The following is a 19,085-nucleotide window of genomic DNA, read 5'->3' as shown; positions in this document are numbered from 1 at the left end:
CAGCTCTCTGTTTCTGTGCTAATTTAAACCTGTAAATTGCCATGTGCGATGACTGTTCATTATTTTAATTAAGTAGGGCTATGTAGCAACGATTTGGTCAGCCTGGGTCATTTGGATCTCTTGCCATGGGCTTCTTAGAAAGCTTTCTCCTTGCAACTTCATAATCCCTTCAACAAACCTGCTCCTGGTCTTCTCTCCACCCCCCACCCCCCTCGGCACCTCTGTTACTCTCATGCTTTATGAGTCCAGAGCTCTGGGCTCTATTAAGGTTCAGTTCCCAGCCAGTAAAAATGAGGAATTAGTTCCTGCCATTCCCTGAAAGGAGTTTTAATGCCCTCGGTCGCCGGCGAGCCCAGATGCAATAGTTCTGTTATCGCTGAGAGTTGTATAACATAGAGGCTTAATAAAGCTTTATAAGGGGGAAGGATACGAGGCGGTGTTTGCGTGTAGCACACGAGTGTGTGCGCGCCGCTCCTCTCGGCCCCTGAAGATACCGGCAGCAGGGCTCCTTTTGTTCCCGGCAAGTCTCTTTGTTACCCAGGTTTTGCGCATGACGGGTGCTTTCACACATGCTGAACAATGCACTTCAGAGCCACTTTGAATGCACTCGTCGCCATCGCTTGCAAAGTGGATTTTGCCGTTCCACACAGAAAAGTCCAGTTGCAAAGTGTACTGGAAGTGCACTGGAAGACTGTTATTCAGATGGTGTGAAAGTGCCCGGCGTCTCTTGGTCAGGAGTAATGCTCCCTCTAAGCTGCGGAGTCTTGTGAGCAAGAATTCTACTTTGTGAGCTACTGGCATTAAAATTGTGAGCGAGCGATTTGGCTGCTGCTTCAATTAGTCTACTCTGGAGATCCTTCCTGAGCGAAGACAGAAATGTGTGAGCTGGAGGCTAAAAAACTGTGCACTAGCTCGCACTAACTCAGCTTAGAAGGAACACTGGACAAGCAAGGGAGAGTGGGTGGGTTGGCTACATTAATTCAGATGGCTTTTGACAGGTTTCCTTTAGAGGGGGGGGATCTATGGGATTTTTTTTGTCTTGAAACATTAATATTGTTCTCACAACCCTCAGGTTAGCTTGCGAGTTATTAAGTTATTAATAGTAGTCTGCATTTCAAAGGGGTGAGTTATCCTTTTCATCCCCTATCGCTACTCCGGTTTCCCTGAACTTTCCTTATAGGGGGCTATCTATATCTTGTGTCTAGTAGCTACAGATGGACCTCTGTTCCATATGTTTACCTAATTCCCTCTTGAAGCCGCCCATGCTCGTAGCCACCACCACCTCCCATGGCAGTGAATTCCATGTGTTAATCACTCTTTGGGTGAAGAAGTACTTCCTCTTATCCGTTCTAACCCGACTGCTCAGCAATTTCATGGAGTGCCCGCGAGTTCTTGTATGGTGAGAAAGGAAGAAAAGGACTTCTTTCTCGACCTGCTCTATCCCATGCATAATCTTATAAACCTCGATCATGTCACCCCTCAGCCGTCGTTTCTCCAAGCTAAAGAGCCCCGAGCGATTTAACCTTTCTTCATAGGGAAAGTGTCCCAACCCTTTGATCATTCTGGTTGCCCTTTTCTGCACTTTTTCGAAAGCTATAATATCCTTTTTGAAGTGTGGTGACCAGAACTGTACACAGTACAGACATAATGTTGAGTCACGGAGGACTTTGAATAATGGATATATTTGAAGGGGAAGGTTCATGTGAGGGGACTGATAATATCACAAACATACAGACTTATGGATTCAGGGGAAGATAATTTAAAACCACGATTTTCAGGCCCCATCCGCCTGAGTGGGAAATCCTCCTGGGGGGACCAGTGGTCAGACCCGATCTATTCTTTGGGGGGATTTTATCCTAAACAGCCACTATTCGGGAACTCACGATGCAAACAGATTTAGTGTAATAGCCGAGCTCGCGACATCCTTACCACCACATTTCCCTGCAAAAACAGATCGTATAACTCTCGCACCGTTTGTATCAGCCCTTCGGAGAAACGCCTCCAATCAATATTTAGTTCGTATTTTTCTTCTACCTTGTTCCCGCGGAGCCGCAGATTACGATAAAACCTGCTGTCAAGATGACGCCCGAAACCATCGGCAAACCCCCTCAGCAGCCCTGTCTTAAAAAACAGTCATAAAACCGCCTTCTGAACTATTCTGCAAATGAATAACATTTGCAAACAGTCACGCCCACGAATGTAACTACCTCAATAATCCCTGTAAAATAATAATAAAAAATATATACCGAATGCTTACGGTCAGAACCTGGCCTCTCTATTACCATTAGTATTGCAAACTCTGGGTTGAAATTCCTGGCATTTTGGGGGTGGAGCCTGCGGAGGGTGGGGCTTGGAGAAGGGAGGGACCTCAGCTGGATGTAATGCCACAGAGTCCACCCTCCAAAGCTACCCATTTCCTTTAAGGGAACTCACCAGTATAGTCTGAAGATCAGTTGTAATTCCAGGGGATCTCTAAGTCCCTCTTTGAAGTTAGTAAACCTAATTTATAACATAAGAACATAAGAGAAGCCAATGTTGGATCAGACCAATGGCCCATCCAGTCCACACAGTGGCCAAAAATACCAGGTGCCATCAGGAGGTCCAGCAGTGGGGCCAGGACACTAGAAGCCCTCCCACTGTTACCCCCCCAAGCACCAAGAATACAGTGCATCACCTGCCCCAGACTGGGAGTTCCTATCTATAACTTGTGACTAATAGCCACTGAGGGACCTCTGTTCCATATCTATATATCTAATAGTCAAGTCACCCCCTGGTGTGCGGATACCTAAATCCGCACACCAGGGGCACCTGGGGGGGAGGGAGAGTTTTGTGCACACGTGGGGCAGTCCCCAGGTGTGCACAAAAATCTGAAACTCTTAAAAAATGTCGGGAGGGATACTTAATTCCCCCTGAAACTGACAGAGCGTCCCCTACGCATGCGCAGGGAACGCTCTGCAAAGTCTCTCGACGCCGGCACTGGCGCCGCCTCCACAGAGAGGGGGGAAAAGAGAGCAGCAAGGGCCGCTCGGCCCTCGCTTTGGTGCCGGGGTGGGGGTGGGGGAGAGAGCAGCGAGGGCCGAGCGGCAACCTCCTCCTGCTTCCTCCTCTGCCTCCCCCCCCCGCGAGTATCGCGGGTCCGCCCCTTGTGTTTATCTAATTCCCTCTTATAAGAACATAAGAGAAGCCGATGTTGGATCAGGCTTATGGCCCATCCAGTCCAACACTCTGAGTCACACAGTGGCCAAAAATCTCAGGTGCCATCAGGAGGCCCAGCAGTGGAGCCAGGACACTAGAAGCCCTCCCACTGTTGCCCCCCCCCAAGCACCAAGAATGCAGAGCATCACTTGCCCCAGAGTTCCTATCTATACCTTGTGGCTAATAGCCACCGATGGACCTCTGCGCCATATGTTTATCCAGTTCCCTCTTGAAGCTGTCCATGCTTGTAGCTGCCACCCCCTCCTGTGGCAGCGAATTCTGTGTGTTAATCCCTCTTTGGGTAAAGAAGGACTTCCTTCTGGTAGGTCTGGTATAGATGTACCAGACCAACAAAGTTTAATTCTTTGCTCTGGTAGAGAAAGGATTGCCCGCTATGGGTTGGAAAATACCTGGGGATTTAGGGGAGTGGAGGGAACATCAGGAGACATCAGGGGAGGGATCTCAGTGGGGTACCACGCCGCATAGTCCACCCTCCAATGCAGGCATTTTCTCCAGGGGAACTGGTCAAGGTCATCTAGAGATCCCTTGTAAACCCAGGAGATCCCTAGGTGCTACCTGGAGGTTGGCAATCCTAGGTAGATAGGATGGGCTGTCGTCCCTGCTGGCTCTGGTTCTTCTGGCACAGATTCTGACAATCTTGAAGCAAGGTACTCAGGCCGATTCTGTTCCAGACTTGCTTAGGGCTCTTTAGCTTGGAGAATCGACGACTGAGGGGTGACATGATCGAGGTTTATAAGATTATGCATGGGAAAGAGCAGGTAGAGAAAGAGGTACTTTTCTCCCTTTCTCACAATACGAGAACTCGTGGGCACTCCATGAAACTGCTGAGTGGATGGGTTAGAACGGATAAAAGGAAGTACTTCTTCACCCAAAGAGTGATGAACACATGGAATTCACTGCCACAGGAAGTGGTGGCGGCTACAAGCATGGACGGTTTCAAAAGGGAATTAGATAAGCATATGGAGCAGAGGTCCGTCAGTGGCTATTAGCCACAAGGTATAGATAGGGACTCTGGGGCAGGTGATGCTCTGTCTTCTTGGTGCTTGGGGCGGGTCAATAGTGGGAGGGTTTCTAATGTCCTGGCCCCACTGGTGGACCTCCTGATGGCACTGGTATTTCTGGCCACTGTGTGATACAGAGTGTTGGACTGGATGGGCCTTTGGCCTGATCTAACATTGGCGTCTCTGATGTTCTTATGTTCTTTCTGAAACAACGTGGCCTCCAAGGAAATGTCTGAAGCAGCTCCTTCGGTGCAGGCCACTAGCCTCGAATGTGTCAATACCAGAGTTGCCAACTTCGGTGTGGGACCTGGAGATCTCCCAGGATTACAGCTGATCTCCAAACCGTGGCGCTCCATTCCCCTGAAGAAAAATGGCGGCTTTGGAGGGTGGACTGGGTGGCGTTATACTCCGGAGAGATGCTGCACTCTCGAAACGACACCCTCTCCCAGCTCCGCCCCCTCAGTCTCTAGAAATGTTCCGTCCTCGAGTTGACACCCCCCTACCCATCTTCAACTGCATTGCTTGTTGCAGGAGAAAAGTGCAGGAGTCCAGGAGCACCTTAATGACTAGCAAAATGTATGGCAGGGGAGGAGCCTTTGTGAGCAGAGGTCATTTCATAGGAAAAGAGGTGCAGGATCTCATTGGTATAGCTCATTAGCATAACTCCTTTGCATATGCCACACACACCCTGACATCACCAGAAGTGTGTCAGACGGCAACACCCACTGCTCAGGCTCCACTGGACTGTTTTGGACGGGGGACGTGCAGATCTGTACTCCCAGAGGAGGGAGAGCTTGTACCTGAATAAAACTTGGTCTTAAAGGTGTTGCTGGACTGTTTTGGACCGAGGGGCCGGGGGGAACTCTGCAACTTACCTGGCTGCTTCTTGCTCTGACTGAGGGCTGCTGGGAGGAGGGGGTGGGGCTTGTTGCATGTGCCCGCCCCCTGGGCTCTTTACTGCCGGAGCTCCGCTCCTGTGCGCTCCCGCAGGAAATGACCCCTGTTTGTGAGTCACTGCTCACTTCCTCAGATGCATCGCCTGTTGTAAGGCTGCGATCACACACACAAAACAACCCACTTTCAATGCCCTTTCCAACTGGATTTTACTGTGTGAACTGGCAAAATCCCATTGGAAAGTGCATTGAAAGTGGATTAAAAGTGGATTATTTTGTGTGTGTGACCACAGTCTAACTGTCCTCCAAATAGAGTTATCACAAAGAATTATCATCTACCTTTGTGAAGGGGGGGTGTTACTTGATAGTTTAGCTGTAGAATGGATGTTTTAATTCTTCTCTTTTGGAAGCAGGGAGATCTGTTTTTATCTTCGCCCCAATACTAGAACTTCGGGACATCCAACAACTTTTGAGCTATAGATTCAGTACAGACAAAGCAAACATCATTTTACACAAGACATAATTAATTTATGGAATTCACTGCCACTGAATATTTGCTTAATTTATGTTCAAAAGGGACTAGAAAAAAAATATGGTGTTTAAGCTTTTCTGTGTTCATTAGACCAATGGCTAAGTGGAACTCCATGTTCAGAGGAAGCGTACAACCGAATATAAGTTTCTGGTATTAGCTTTGGTGAGTCTATTTTTGGGCTTTCTGGAGGGCATTGTGTAGCCCTTTGTGGGAAGTGAGACGCTGGACTAGATAGTTCTGATTCTGCAGGATGTACTATTCTTGAACATTGGCTTTCTCTGGGAGACACTGTTGCCTGCCTTTTCCCCATCCCCCTAGGAAAAAATTGAGGATTGGGGGCACCCTCTTTGGATGCCCTTAGAATTGGACCCCCTGCTCCAATCTTTTCAAAACTTGGTGGGTCTTTTGGGGAGAGGATCCAGCAGCTACAGTGCAAATTTGGTGCCCCTCCCCCAATCCCTGAATACTTTTTAGAAGATTTTTGCCATTGACTACAGTGGCCCCATAGGATATAATGGAGCGAAAAATTTTCAGGAATACTGAAAATTTTCGGGTACCAATAGAATACGGGTATTAGTATTCGGGTATGTTCAGGAATCCCAAAAAATCAGCTTTATTATACCTGCACACCCCTAGTCCAGTAGCACATTAAAGACTAACAAAAATTGTGGTAAGGGTACTGCTCACATCTTCAGACACAGCTAGATCATGTGTACATCTATTCTTATAATTGGAGAGTAGAGTGATTTCAGATGCTGAGTAAAATTAGCAGGCAAATTACAATAGCAGGCGTGATTGGATTTAGGTGTGATATACAGAGAGGTAGTGGTCATGGAGAAATCAGCATTGGTAATGAGACAGGAAACCTAGGTCTCGATTCAATCCAGGTGGATGTATTATCTTGAGCTTCGTTATCAGTTGCAATTCAGCAGACGGATGGACTCACATTCTAGCTGTAGAATCATAGAGTTGGAAGGGACCTCCAGGGTCCTCTACTCCAACCCCCTGCACAATGCAGGAAATTCATAAATACCTCCCCCTCCACACCCGTAGTGACCCAAGCCCAGAAGATGGCAAAAAAACTCCAGGATCTCTAGCCAAACTGGCCTGGAGAACAATTGCTTCCCTATCCCAAAGTGGCAAACATCATTTCCCTGGGCATGTAAGAAAGGGCCACAAGGACTAAGATCTCATGATCTGCCTAAGTTCAGAGAATCAGCATTGCTGTCAGATGGCCATCTAGCCTCTGTTTAAATACCTCAGAAGAAGGAGAGCCCTCCACCTCCCAAGGAAGCCTGTTCCACTGAGGAACCACTCTGTCAGAAAGTTCTTCCTAATGTTTAGCCGAAAACTCATCTGATTTAATTTCAGATCTGGCTTCTGGTCCGACCTTCTGGGGCAACAGAAAACAACTCCACACCATCCTCTGTATGACAGCACTTCAAGTACTTAAAAATGTATCTGAAGAAGTGAGCAGTGACTACTCCCCAAAACCCTAACCTTGCCACAAAATGTGTTAGTCTTTAAGCTGTTACTGGACCCTTACTCTTTTCTACTGCTACAGACAGACTAACATGGCTACCCATCTTGGACTTCTATGTAGGTGTTCTCTTTTGGGTTTTGTTGTTTTATTTTGTATTTGTGTGTGTGTACATGTGTCTGCAGCTGGAAGTCACATTGACCACTGGTGACTGATCCCTACTGGGGGGCTTGGAGGATATTCAGAGAGGTGGCGGAATAAAGCCTGCCCCCACCTCCCGCCTCTGGTATCCCAACGAGGTCTCCCATCCAAGTACTAACCATGGTCGATCCTGCTTAGCTTACGAGCTCTTACGAGATCGGGCTTGCCCGGACTATCCAAATATTCTCGAGTAGTTCATGAAACGTTCTCGTCTGGAAAAGACTCGAGACCCCAGATCAAGTCCCCTCTCGGGATGAAAAACTGATGAAAACTTTGGAGAGGCCCGCACCGACTCGTTACGGTGACGGCAAAGGGGAGAGGGAAGAAAAAGTGAAACATGTGCCTCTTGACAGACTCCCCTCAACAAATTAAATCTTGGAGCCCAAAGACAAAAGAAAGGAGAATTAATTTCTCCACCAATATGAAATGCTCGGAATCAGATAAGCCTCGTCATTAGAGGCGACAGTAAGCAGCGGCTGTCTGGATAATACCGCCAGCTCGGGGCTTCTCTCTCGGAACATCTAAATATATTAAATCCATAAAACTAAATGAAAGCAGCCACAGTTTTATAGAAATAAGAGGCTCTCATATTAAAAAATCCAGGCGCTTATGGATTGAAATGGGGAAAATAATAATAAAATTAAGGTAGGGAGAGGGAGGCTTTCAGGAGCATCAGCTCACTAACAAGGAAAAGTACTCTGATCGATACGGTGCAGGGCCTCCACAGTCCCGGAGTCTGACATGTAGTGCATGCCACCACCAGCACATATATCTGATCTCCTGCTCGGTCTTGCCAATTCTCTTCAATCGTGCCAGATTCAGAGCTGCTCTCTCAAGGGCAGTCCTCAAGAGAGCTCTCTCAGCCCCACCTACCTTACAGGGTGTCTGTTGTGGGGAGGGGAGGGGAAGGGAAAGGAGTTTGTGAGCAGCTCTGAGACTCCTTTGGGTAGTGAAGGGCGGGGTATAAATCCAATCTCCTCTCTTCTCTCAGCCCCGCCTACATCACAAGGTGTCTGTGGTGGGGAGGGGAGGAAAAGGGAAAGGGAAAGGAGATTGTAAACTGCTCTGAGACTCCTTCGGGTAGTGAAGGGTGGGGTATAAATCCAATCTCCTCATCCTCTCCCAAAGCCAGTTTGGTGTAGTGGTTAAGTGCGCGGACTCTAATCTGGGACAGCCGAGTTTGGGGAAGGGAAAGGAGATTGTAAGCCACTCTGAGACTCCTTCGGGTAGTGAAGGGTGAGGTATAATTCCCATCTCTTCCTCCTCCTCCTCCAGAGCCATTTTGGTGTAGTGGTTAAGTGTGCAGACTCTAATCTGGGAGAACTGGGTTTGATTCCCCACTCCTCCGCTTCCAGCTGCTGGATGACCTTGGGCAAGCCGTAGTTCTGGCACAGCTGTTCCTGAAAAAGAGCAGTTTCTGTCAGAGCTCTCTTCTAGTGTCCTGGCCCCACTGAAGGACCTCTTGACGGCACCTGGTATTTTTGGCGACTCTGTGACACAGAGTGTTGGACTAGATGGGCCACTGGCTTGCCCAAGGCCATCCAGCCAGGTGCAAGTGGAGGAGTGGGGAATCAAACCCGGTTCTCCCAGATCAGAGTCCGTTAACCACTACACCAAACTGGATTAGAGTTTCCAGCTCTGGGCGGGGAAATATCTGGAGATTTTGAGGGTGGAGCCTTAGGAGGGCAGGATTTGGGGAGGGGAGGGGCTTCAGTGGGGTATAATGCCACAGAATCCACCCTCCAAAGCAGCCATTTTCTCCAGGGGAACTGATCTCTGTTGCCGGGAGATCAGTTGTAATTCCAGGGGTTCTCCAGGCCCCACCTGGATGTTGGCAACTCTTGCTCAAAGAGCACTGTTTTCAGTCGATACCATATTAGCTAGGTGATTAAGCCTACACCTCTTTTGATAAGGGTTTCTCCCACTGTCTAGGTGCTTGGGGTGGCCCGTATTAAGCGGGTTCAGTTACGGTTTTCCATTCTTGCTGTGTTAGAATTGGCTTTTTACACTGGACAAACACTGCTGTGTGTGTGGTGGTGGCGGCAAGGAGGGGGAGGGAACTGTCAGGCTTCATTTTTTGCCCTAGGTCTTCCACGAGGTTCATGCACATTAACCAGGACTGCTCAGCCCCCCTCTTCTCCCCCTCCCCCCAATCTTTATTCAGGAATAGCTGCCTAGCCCACCAGGGACAGGTGTGTGGCTGGTTGAAATACATCAGAACAGCCGTGGGCTCCGGCACGACGTGGCCTTGATCTCCCCCCCTCCCCCGCCCTTCCTTTCTTTGCTGAACCCTGGGCCCTTCCGCTCAGACACCCCCTGCTATTGCCATATATACATTTCAAGGCAGAGTGGCTCCATTTCAGGCCTGTTAGAGGGCATAACCATCCTTGGCCTGGTTTCTCGGCTTTGCCGTTGCCCATGGAGACGGCTTTTTTTTCCCCGAGCGCTTCAGTGTAACTTTTACTTTTTTTCCCTAATAGGATCTCATTGACTTTTTCCCTTCCCCCTGAAAAGAAGGGATAAATGGAAGGCTAGTGGGGAAAGACAGGCAGCTTGGATTCGGAACTGAAGAGTTCCCGCCCCATCGTTTGGGGGAAATGGAGTACTGGACTCCTGCATCCGGATTCATCTCTTCACAGTCAGTAGTGTTGCCATCTCTGGGTTGGGAAATACCTGGGAGGGAAGTTTAAACTGCCTTCCCTCCCAGGATTGTCTTCCCCAATCTGTGAGGCGCCTGGGAAAGGGAAGGCAGAGCTAGTCAGTTTCAGTCATCTGAAACTGACCATTGCCCTCCATCCCGATTTGGGGCCCTGAATAAAAAACGAATAAGATCGGCTTTTATTCAGGAGCACCTTATTGGCAGCCGAATCAGATTAAAGAATCTGATTTGGCTTAACTAGTACCCGAAAAATACCGATAAGGTATTTTTCAGGATTTTTTTTCTTCAATTTGGCAACACCGAATGCACACCCCTAATTACAATATATCAAAAGACAATGGAGATGATATCAGCGACAACATGCATCCAGGATTCTCTGCATTCTTCCAGGTTGCGAATTAGCAATGGCACCAATGTTCAAGAGGAATTATTTTGATAAGCAGCAAAAATGCCATCTGTTCTCTCCTTTAGCAAATAGGTTCTCTGGGGGAAGTGATCGAGGTCATCTGGCGATCAATCACAATAATGGGAGATCTCCAGGTTGCTCCCTGGAGGCTGGCAACCCTGCCTGTCTAGGATCTTCATACTCTGCAAATAGAGGCAGTCAATAACCTGATAACCTGACTAGCAGCAGCAGTAACATCCTTTCCCCCCAAAACCTGCAATGCTGAATAACTTACTTTATTTCTATATTCTGCCTTTCACCCCAACGGGGACCCAAAGCAACTTGGTGTCATTGTCCTCTTCTCTGCTTTATCCTCACAACAACCCTGCGAGGTAGGTTAGGCACTGATAGCATGTGACTGGCCCAAGGTCACCCAGCAAGCTTCGGGGGCACTGGTGGGGATTTGAACCTAGTCCTACACTTTAACCACTGCACTATGTTGGCCCTCACCACACAGAAGTAGTTATTCCTGATTGGCATCATGATTAAGACTGTAGCATTCCCATTTTCTTGGCGGCGATTTCAGGTTTTCTCTGCCTGGTGTATTCAAAGCCCTCATTAGCATGAAACACCCTCTAATCCCCTAGAGTTCTTTCCTCTTTAGCCCTCTCTGATCCAGTAACGGTAGTTAGCCTGTCTTAACTGAAATAAATCTACATCTACATATCAAACACATCCCTGGGCCTCTAGGAAATGAAATCCGTTAAGTGCCGTCTTCTGTGTCTGCGGTTTAAGGCATCTCGGATATTTTCCCCTCTTGCGGAAAATTGGCCCGAAGGTCTCCGTTCCCGGATGATGCGGGACGCTGTCCACCCAAACCGGTTAGCTCCCGAAATTTCCGCTAGCACCTCTTCGCCTCTCCCCATTTAATCGGTGCAGGAGGGAGGGGGCGCCCAGTTGGTGCAATATAATTTTTTGTCGGTCTCCTGTGCCACCTCTGGTCTTTAGCAACAGATCCGGATTTTTGATGTCGGCATCGTCCTCTCTGCACGTATTAGGCATTAGAATAACAAAACTGGTAACAAATCTTCAGGCATCAAATGCTTTGCATCAATTAAAAACATCAAAACCGGCTCTCCTCCTGCCCCTCTGTTTTTGCTTCTGCTTCTTACCGCTTGATCTGTGTGTTCCCCCCCACTTCCCATGATGCTTCAACTCTTTTTTGTTTTCCTCAGCCCGTGTTCCCCATACCATTTCAGGCTTTCTTTTTGTTAAGACTCTTTCTCTCTCCCTGCCCCTTGTACTGCTCCCTCTGAATTCTGAGTTTGGAAGGAGTTCCTGTTGAATATAGAAGAAGAGAAGATGAGATTGGATTTATACCCCACCCTTCACTACCCAACGGAGTCTCAGAGTGGCTTACAAACTCCTTTCCCTTCCCCTCCCCACAACAGACACCCTGTGAGGCAGGTGGGGCTGAGAGAGCTCTCTCGAGGACTGCTCTCGAGAGAACAGCTGTGCCAGAACTATGGTTTGCCCAAGGTCATCCAGAAGGTGCAAGTGGAGGAGTGGGGAATCAAACCCGGTTCTCCCAGATTAGAGTCCGCGCACGTAACCACTACTCCACACCGGCTTTCCTTTCCCTGAGTTTGAATATTCAAGGTGTAATTAGGAGAGCACGCAATAAGGGAAGGCTTTCAGTTTCGCATCACTGCTGTTTCAACCTCCCAGATCCCCGATTTGAATTGTATTTCTCTCTAGACTGTGACTTGGGCATGTACATTTGGACAAATCCTTCCCAGGGGAGGGGGGAGAGGCAAATGGATGGACTGAAATTAGGGTTCCTAACCTCCAGCTGATGGCTGGAGATCTCCTGGGATTGCAACTGATAAGAACATCAGAGAAGCCAGAGTTGGATCAGGCCGATGGCCCATCCAGTCCAACACTCTGTGTCACACAGTGGCTAAAAAGACCAGGTGCCATCAGGAGGTCCAGCAGTGGAGCCAGGACACCAGAAGCCCTCCCACTGTTGCCCCCTCCCCAAGCACCAAGAACGCAGAGCATCACTTGCCCCAGACCGAGAGTTCCTATCTATACCTTGTGGCTAAGAGCCCCTGATGGACCTCTGGTCCATATGTTGATCCAATTCCCTCTTGAAGCCGTCCATGCTTGTAGCCGCCACCACCTCCTGTGGCAGTGAATTCCATGTGTTAATCACTCTTTTGGTGAAGAAGGACTTCCTTCTAACCTGACTTCTCAGCAATTTCATTTCTAACCTGACTTCTCAGCAATTTCATTGAATGCCCACGAGTATTTGCAATACTCTGGGCGAAATCTCTGAGCCAACCTAAACAGTAGCTGGATTTGACCAAATAAACAAATGAATAAAATCTAAAAATCAGCATTTCAAATGAAGTAAATTAAAATATCAAATTATTCTCCTTCCTTCCTTCCTTCCTTCCTTCCTTCCTTCCTTCCTTCCTTCCTTCCTTTTTCTTTTCTTTTCTTTTCTTTTCTTTTCTTTTCTTTCACAAAGTTGTCAGCTTCCCTGGCCTCAAAAAAAGTTCTTGCTACACTAGTGGCAATTTGACTGGATCCCATTGCGGTATTAAAGCAATCCCCACCGAATTATTCCAGAATTTCTCCACCTGAAACAAGTTGAAAAGGAGGCCTAGTATGAACGGTGATGGGTGGGGGGTGGCGTGTGGACAAGAGAAAGAGAAAAAGAGAAACATCAATGGAATCCGAGCGAGGGAGAAACTTCCTTTGCCAAGTTTGCGGCTGCCTCTTGGAGAGAATTTTTATAGACAGGGTATAAACCTTTGAAAATGAGAGTTTGTAATGGAAATGCTGACAGACCCCTTTATGCAGTTACATTAATGCTGGCTGCTTTTCCTTCTCTTTCCCTTCTGCCTTATTCCCCCCTCATGTCTTTCATCCTTTCTTCTCTACCTTTCCTGCAACCAAACGCTCCTTGCTGGTAAGAAGAAGAAGAGATTGGATTTATACCCCACCCTTCACTACCCGAAGGAGTCTCAGAGTGGCTTACAAACTCCTTTCCCCTCCCCTCCTTACAACAGACACCCTGTGAGGTAGGTGGGGCTGAGAGACCTCTTTTGAGGACTGCCCTTGAGAGAACAGCTCTGAGAGAACTTATGACTGACCCAAGGTCACACCAGCAGCTGCATGTGGAGGAGTGGGGAACCAAACCCGGTTCTCCCAGATTAGAGTCCACGCTCCTAGCCACTACACCAATGTGAGACCCACATGGGACTCAACTCAGGAGAAATGCATCATTCCCTGTTCTTACATTGTACTTTTATGACACTCCTGCAAGGTAGGTATGGCTGAGAGAGAAGAACTTCCCCCCCACCACCATCAGGTTGCAGTTGACTTTATGGCCACACCATTGGGTTTTCAAGTCAAGAGATGCTTGGGAGGCGATTTGCCGTTGCCTGCTTCTGCGTAGCAACCCTACAGTGGTTGAGCAGTGGAACAGGCTGCCTCGGGAGGTGGTGGATGCTCCTTCGCTGGACATTTTCAAGCGGAGGCTGGACGACCATCTTTCGGCTATGTTGTAGGTATGTAGGACTATCTTTCGGCTATGCTCCTGCAGAGTGCAGGGGGTTGGACTAGATGACCTTCAAGGTCCCTTCCAACTCTAACATTCTATGATTCCATGATACACTTCCTTGGTGGTCTCCATCTGGATACTAACCAAGGCCGACCCTGCTTAGCTTCCAAGATCTGGTGGGATCAGGCCAGCCTGGGCCATCTAGTTCATGGTGAGAGAACGACGACTCAGTCTGAATCCAACAGTCCCCTGCACTGCACAAATGAGGCCTGTAGCCACGAGTTGTTGTTGTTGTTGTTGTTCAGGGGGCATTTAAATTTTTAAGGGGGCAGTTAAATTACAGTTAGTTAAATTAATCTGAATGTCTGTCCTTAAAGGGGGGAGGCTCCGATGGTTGGAGATGTATTGTTGGAGAGGTAATGAAGGCGACACTCTTTTTGAAGGCGACACTCTTGAGTGCCTTTTCTAAGCTTTCTTACCCAGTGGAAGGGAACTCAAAAGGCATCTCAACACCCTCTGAGCTTTCTTTTCCCAGGTCCCACGAGGCCTCCCTCCAAAATTCCATAGTAGGAGGGAGAGGGAAACCCGAGCTCTCACCATGGCTACTGCCAGCAGCAGCCTGGGGGGGGGTGTCTCTCCTCAAAAATAAGGTTTCCAGCATGGTCATTTGTGGGGCGGGGCTTTTAATTAAGGGGGCAGGGCCCCGAAGTGCCCCGCCGTAGCTACATGCCTGGCACAAATCCTTAGTGTTCACTGTACGTCGACCCAAACTCCTGATATCAGCATGCACAGAAAGTGAATGCACAGGAATACATTAAGCCACCTTACAATACTGAGGCGGCCCATCAATCTCAGTGCTGTCAACTCTGACTGTCAGTGGATCTACAGGGACCCAGGCCTTGAAAGGAGCCCCCCGACGTCTGCTTTCTGACTTCCTTTAACTGAAAATGCCAAGGACGGAGCTTGGGACCTTTTGCGATACCCTGGGGGAGCTACAGGCCTCCCCCTTATAAACATAGAGACGGAGACTATGCTTGTGATGGAGGCGCCTGAAAGCGAAGGGCGGTGCGTGGTACACACAAAGACGTTCCTTGCCCGGTGGCCTTGCAGTCTAACCTAACCAGGAACGGAACTAAAAATAACCATTAAATAAACTGACCGCTTCCAAAGTAGGAGAAGGCCAAAAACAATTAGAGGCACAGGCTAGCGGAAAGAAAATGGGCCTTAAGGCGCTTTTTAAGACAAGGAAGAGAATCAATTATACTGGAAATCGGCTGGTAAAGAGTTCCATAGATAAGGCTCAATAAGGGTGCGGAAGGATGAAGGCAAGAACGAGGGGAGCAGATAAGCCGCTTGACGAGGAAGAAGAGTTTGGAAGTTCTTGAAGGTTTGGGGGTTGAGCCTGGAGAAGGTGGGATTTGACCTCAGCAGAGTATCTTGCCATAGAGGTCACCCTCCAAAGCCGCCGTTTTCTCCCAGAGAGCTACCCTCAGTCATCTGAAGATCAGTTTTAACTCCAGGAGATAGTCAGGGCCCACCTGGCGGCTGGCAAATCTAGAGGGAAGGCAGAAACGGACTTCGGCATAGCAGAGCTTCCTCGCACATTTGCTGTGTGCATGCTCCTCGCTGGTTTTCCCCATTTTTAAAAAAAACTTACTAAATGAGTGTAAATTTTGACATCAGTTTTGTGTTGGAAATGTCTAGGCTTCCCAAGTACCCCGCCCCAGAGGCCCATTCCCTGCCGCCGGCAGATCGGGCCCCGGGGGGAATCCCACCCTGGCGTGCACATCACCAGAAAGTGACGTTATGACGCTGGGCACGCTGGGGGTGGGGCCACAGTCATCCGAAGGAAAACTCTATGGTTTTCCCTTGGATGGTCATAGCCCCACCCCCAGTGTGCCCGGCGTCATAACGTCACTTCCTGGTGACGTGTGTGCGGCGTGTGCACGCTCCAGCCGCGGACCGGGAGTCCTCCGGTAAGTACATTTTTCAACTTGGCAACCCTAGAAATGTCCTTGTTTTGTTCTGCAAAACCGAACTGCAATTGCATCCCAAGAAACCATAGCAGAAATTCCGGTTGCCGAATTGTCCAAAGCCATTGTGAAATTCGGTGGTTTCAGAGGGCACCCATGTTGCTATGGAACAGCTCGGTTCGAGTCCAGTGGCATCTTAGGGACCAAGAAGGTTTTTTTAAAAAAATATTTATTTAATTTATACCCTGCCCTGCCCCAAAAATGGGTTCAGGGTGGCTTACAGCATAAAACCATGAAACAATAAAAACAATATATGGCATGTGGAGGAGTGGTGATGATGATGAAAACCCAAGCCTCAGGCAGTGGAGACGGCATGGTGACGCGGCGGCAGCAGGGCCAGAGGAGCGATCCCTGGTGGCCAGCAGCAGAACACCGTGTGGCTGTCGGCGACGGAGGTGGAGACCAGGAGGCGCGCGATGACATCGAATGCAGGCGCGGCGGAGCCTGAAGGACACAGCCGAGGCCGGAGATAGACGTGGGTTGTGTGCCGAATGGTCCCACCGAAAAAAGGGAAGCTAACTCACCTCTCCCCGAAGACTGCCTGGGAAAGAAACTAGAAAGAGCCAAGCCGAAGAAACAACAGCCACCACCTGGGTGCCAGTATGCAGCCCCGTCCCTGCACAATGAGGCCCTAGTTAGGGAGAAATGTTCTTAGAACTGCCTATGTAAACTGCCCAGAGACCCCCAAGGGGGTTAGGGCGGTATAAGAAATCGAATAAATAAACAAATAATAAATAAATAAATGTCAGGCAGGAATAGTTACCCCAAGAAGCTCCCGTGCCCAAGTAGTATCCAGAACAGTAAGGGCCCTGGGAAAGGGGCCGTGGACAGGGGAGACCAGAATAGGGGAACGTCCTCCACCTCAACCAAAGGCCTAGTGGAACAGCTACATTTTACAGGCCCTGTGGGATTGTAATAGGTTCCCCAGGGCCCTTATCTCAACTGGGAGCCTGTTCCACCAGGCTGGGGCCAGGGCCGAAAAACTCCCACTCTGGCTGAGGCTAAGTGGATGTCCCACGGCCCAGGGACCACCAGGTAGGGCTGCCAAATCCCCCCGAGGGGCGGAAAACCCCCCACCCCAGAGGCCCGTTCCCCAACGCCGGGGAACCGGGTCCTGGGGGGAACCCCGCCCCAGCGTGCACGTCACAGGGAAGTGACGTTATGATGCCGGGCATGCTGGGGGCGGGGCCACAGCCATACAGGGGAAAACTCTATGGTTTTCCCTTGTATGGTCATGGCCCCGCCCCCAGCGTACCCAGCGTCATGACGTCACTTCCCTGTGACGTGCATGCTGGGGCGTGGGCGCCAAACTGGAGTCCCCTGCTGGAAGGGTAAGCGCCAGTTGGCAACCCTACCACCAGGAAGTGTTGGTCAGAAGAGCGTAGAGCTGTCCGGGGCTCATACGGGCAGAGGCATTTTGGGGGGGACCAAGAAGCTCCCTTTGATTCTCGAAAGCTTACACCCTGAAAATCTTGTTGGTCTCTACAATGCTGCTGGCCCCAAATCTCTCTGTGAAATTCAGTAGCATCCCTGCCGTTATCTGGCACAGGAGAGAAGGAAATGTGGGTTTCTTTGGGAACGGCAAGGGAGCCGTTGGACTGGCTGGGCCTTTTCTTTAATAGAACAGAGTCGAGCTCTCCCCCCTGCTCTCGGTTGTGGTTGGAATCAAACTACCCCCTGCCTGCTTCACTGCTTTCCTGACACATGATTTAACTTTATTTCTGGGTTTCTATTTCTCCAAAACACGCAGGACTCAATGTTTTTGTTGTTATACACGGTGGCATAATTCCTGTAGCCCCAGGGCCATTGCACTGCCGCTAAGAGATTCCTCCGAGGAACAGTGCGGCAATGTTCTACCTTATTATGTGATTAGTCACTCTCGGCAAACTCCTGCCCCCCCCCCATGCCTAGCTCTGGACTTCTTTGTCTATGTGCAATTTAAAAGCAGAACTCGGGTTGACACTCGGAAAGCAGGCTTTTAAAGGTCCTATGAATTGCCCGATGGTTCATCTAGCTCAGGCTAGAGGGTTAGATCTTGTGCTGTGGTTGCAATGTAGTAGTCAATCCCTGGTGGATTTGCCTGGATGGACAAGAGAATCTCAGGGTTGGCACGTACCCAGTGATCTATGGATGCTACCTCCCCCACCCCAGTGGAGTCTATGCTGACAGGCAGCAGCTCAGTTAGATTTCCAGTAGAGACTGGTCTTTCCCATGCCTCATGCCTAGGGCATGGCCTGGAAACCAGTGGGAGCTTGGGGGACAAGGACATGGAAGGCACCATCAGTGGTGACCTATTATTGCTTCCAGGGGAAACCCGGAAGTGATGTCTCACCTCTCTAGGAATTGCCCAAAACTCTTTGATATCTTAGAGTTTCCAGGGATTCCTAGAGTGGACTGACATAACTTCTGGGTTTTCCCGGGAAGTGACTTTGCACCATCACAGGTGGCTTCTTTAACATTCTTATTCTCCTGTCGGCCACAAAAGCGGTGGTGGGAAACAGTCTCGGGAAATGTACAGCCCTACTCATTCTTGCCTTTATCAGAGCATTTGCATGTCTCTGGGTATACACATATGCGATTCAACACAATTGGGGCACAGCTTTGCAGAAGGTAACTTTGTGGATGGGGCTGTCAAGGGGGGGGGCAGTTTGGGCTGGAGAATCAACCTTGCTGTTGTGTACCTGGACAACTTGGAGTGGTTCAGCCCAGGCATAATTTGCAAGGGTGAACAGGCTGATGAAATCATTTAATAGGACCCCAGATGTATGGCTACATTTAAAGCAATGTTTCCCATACTGTGGTTCCTACCCAAAAATGGGTTGCTAAGCTTGTGAAATTGTGTCCCAGGCTTTTGCAGTAATTTCCGTATGCAAAAAGAGGAGATGCATTCCCTTGATGTGAGAGAAACAAGTCTGATTCCATCTGGGGATAACTTGCAGGAAGAAACTCGCACATCTGGGCTCTTGATAGCTGCCATTACCACATGGAGCTAACAAAGGGCAGTCAGCATGGATGAATGATAAAATGTTGTAACTTTAAGAGTGAATAGCCTACCCTAGAACAACAGACAGGACATGTCGGGAAGGGGGGGGGGTCAGTGAACTGTGTACTTTT

This window comes from Gekko japonicus, unplaced genomic scaffold (assembly GCF_001447785.1).
Source record: "Gekko japonicus isolate JY-2015 unplaced genomic scaffold, Gekko_japonicus_V1.1 scaffold2209, whole genome shotgun sequence".
NCBI lineage: Eukaryota > Metazoa > Chordata > Lepidosauria > Squamata > Gekkonidae > Gekko > Gekko japonicus.
Note: the sequence above shows the minus strand (reverse complement) of the source record.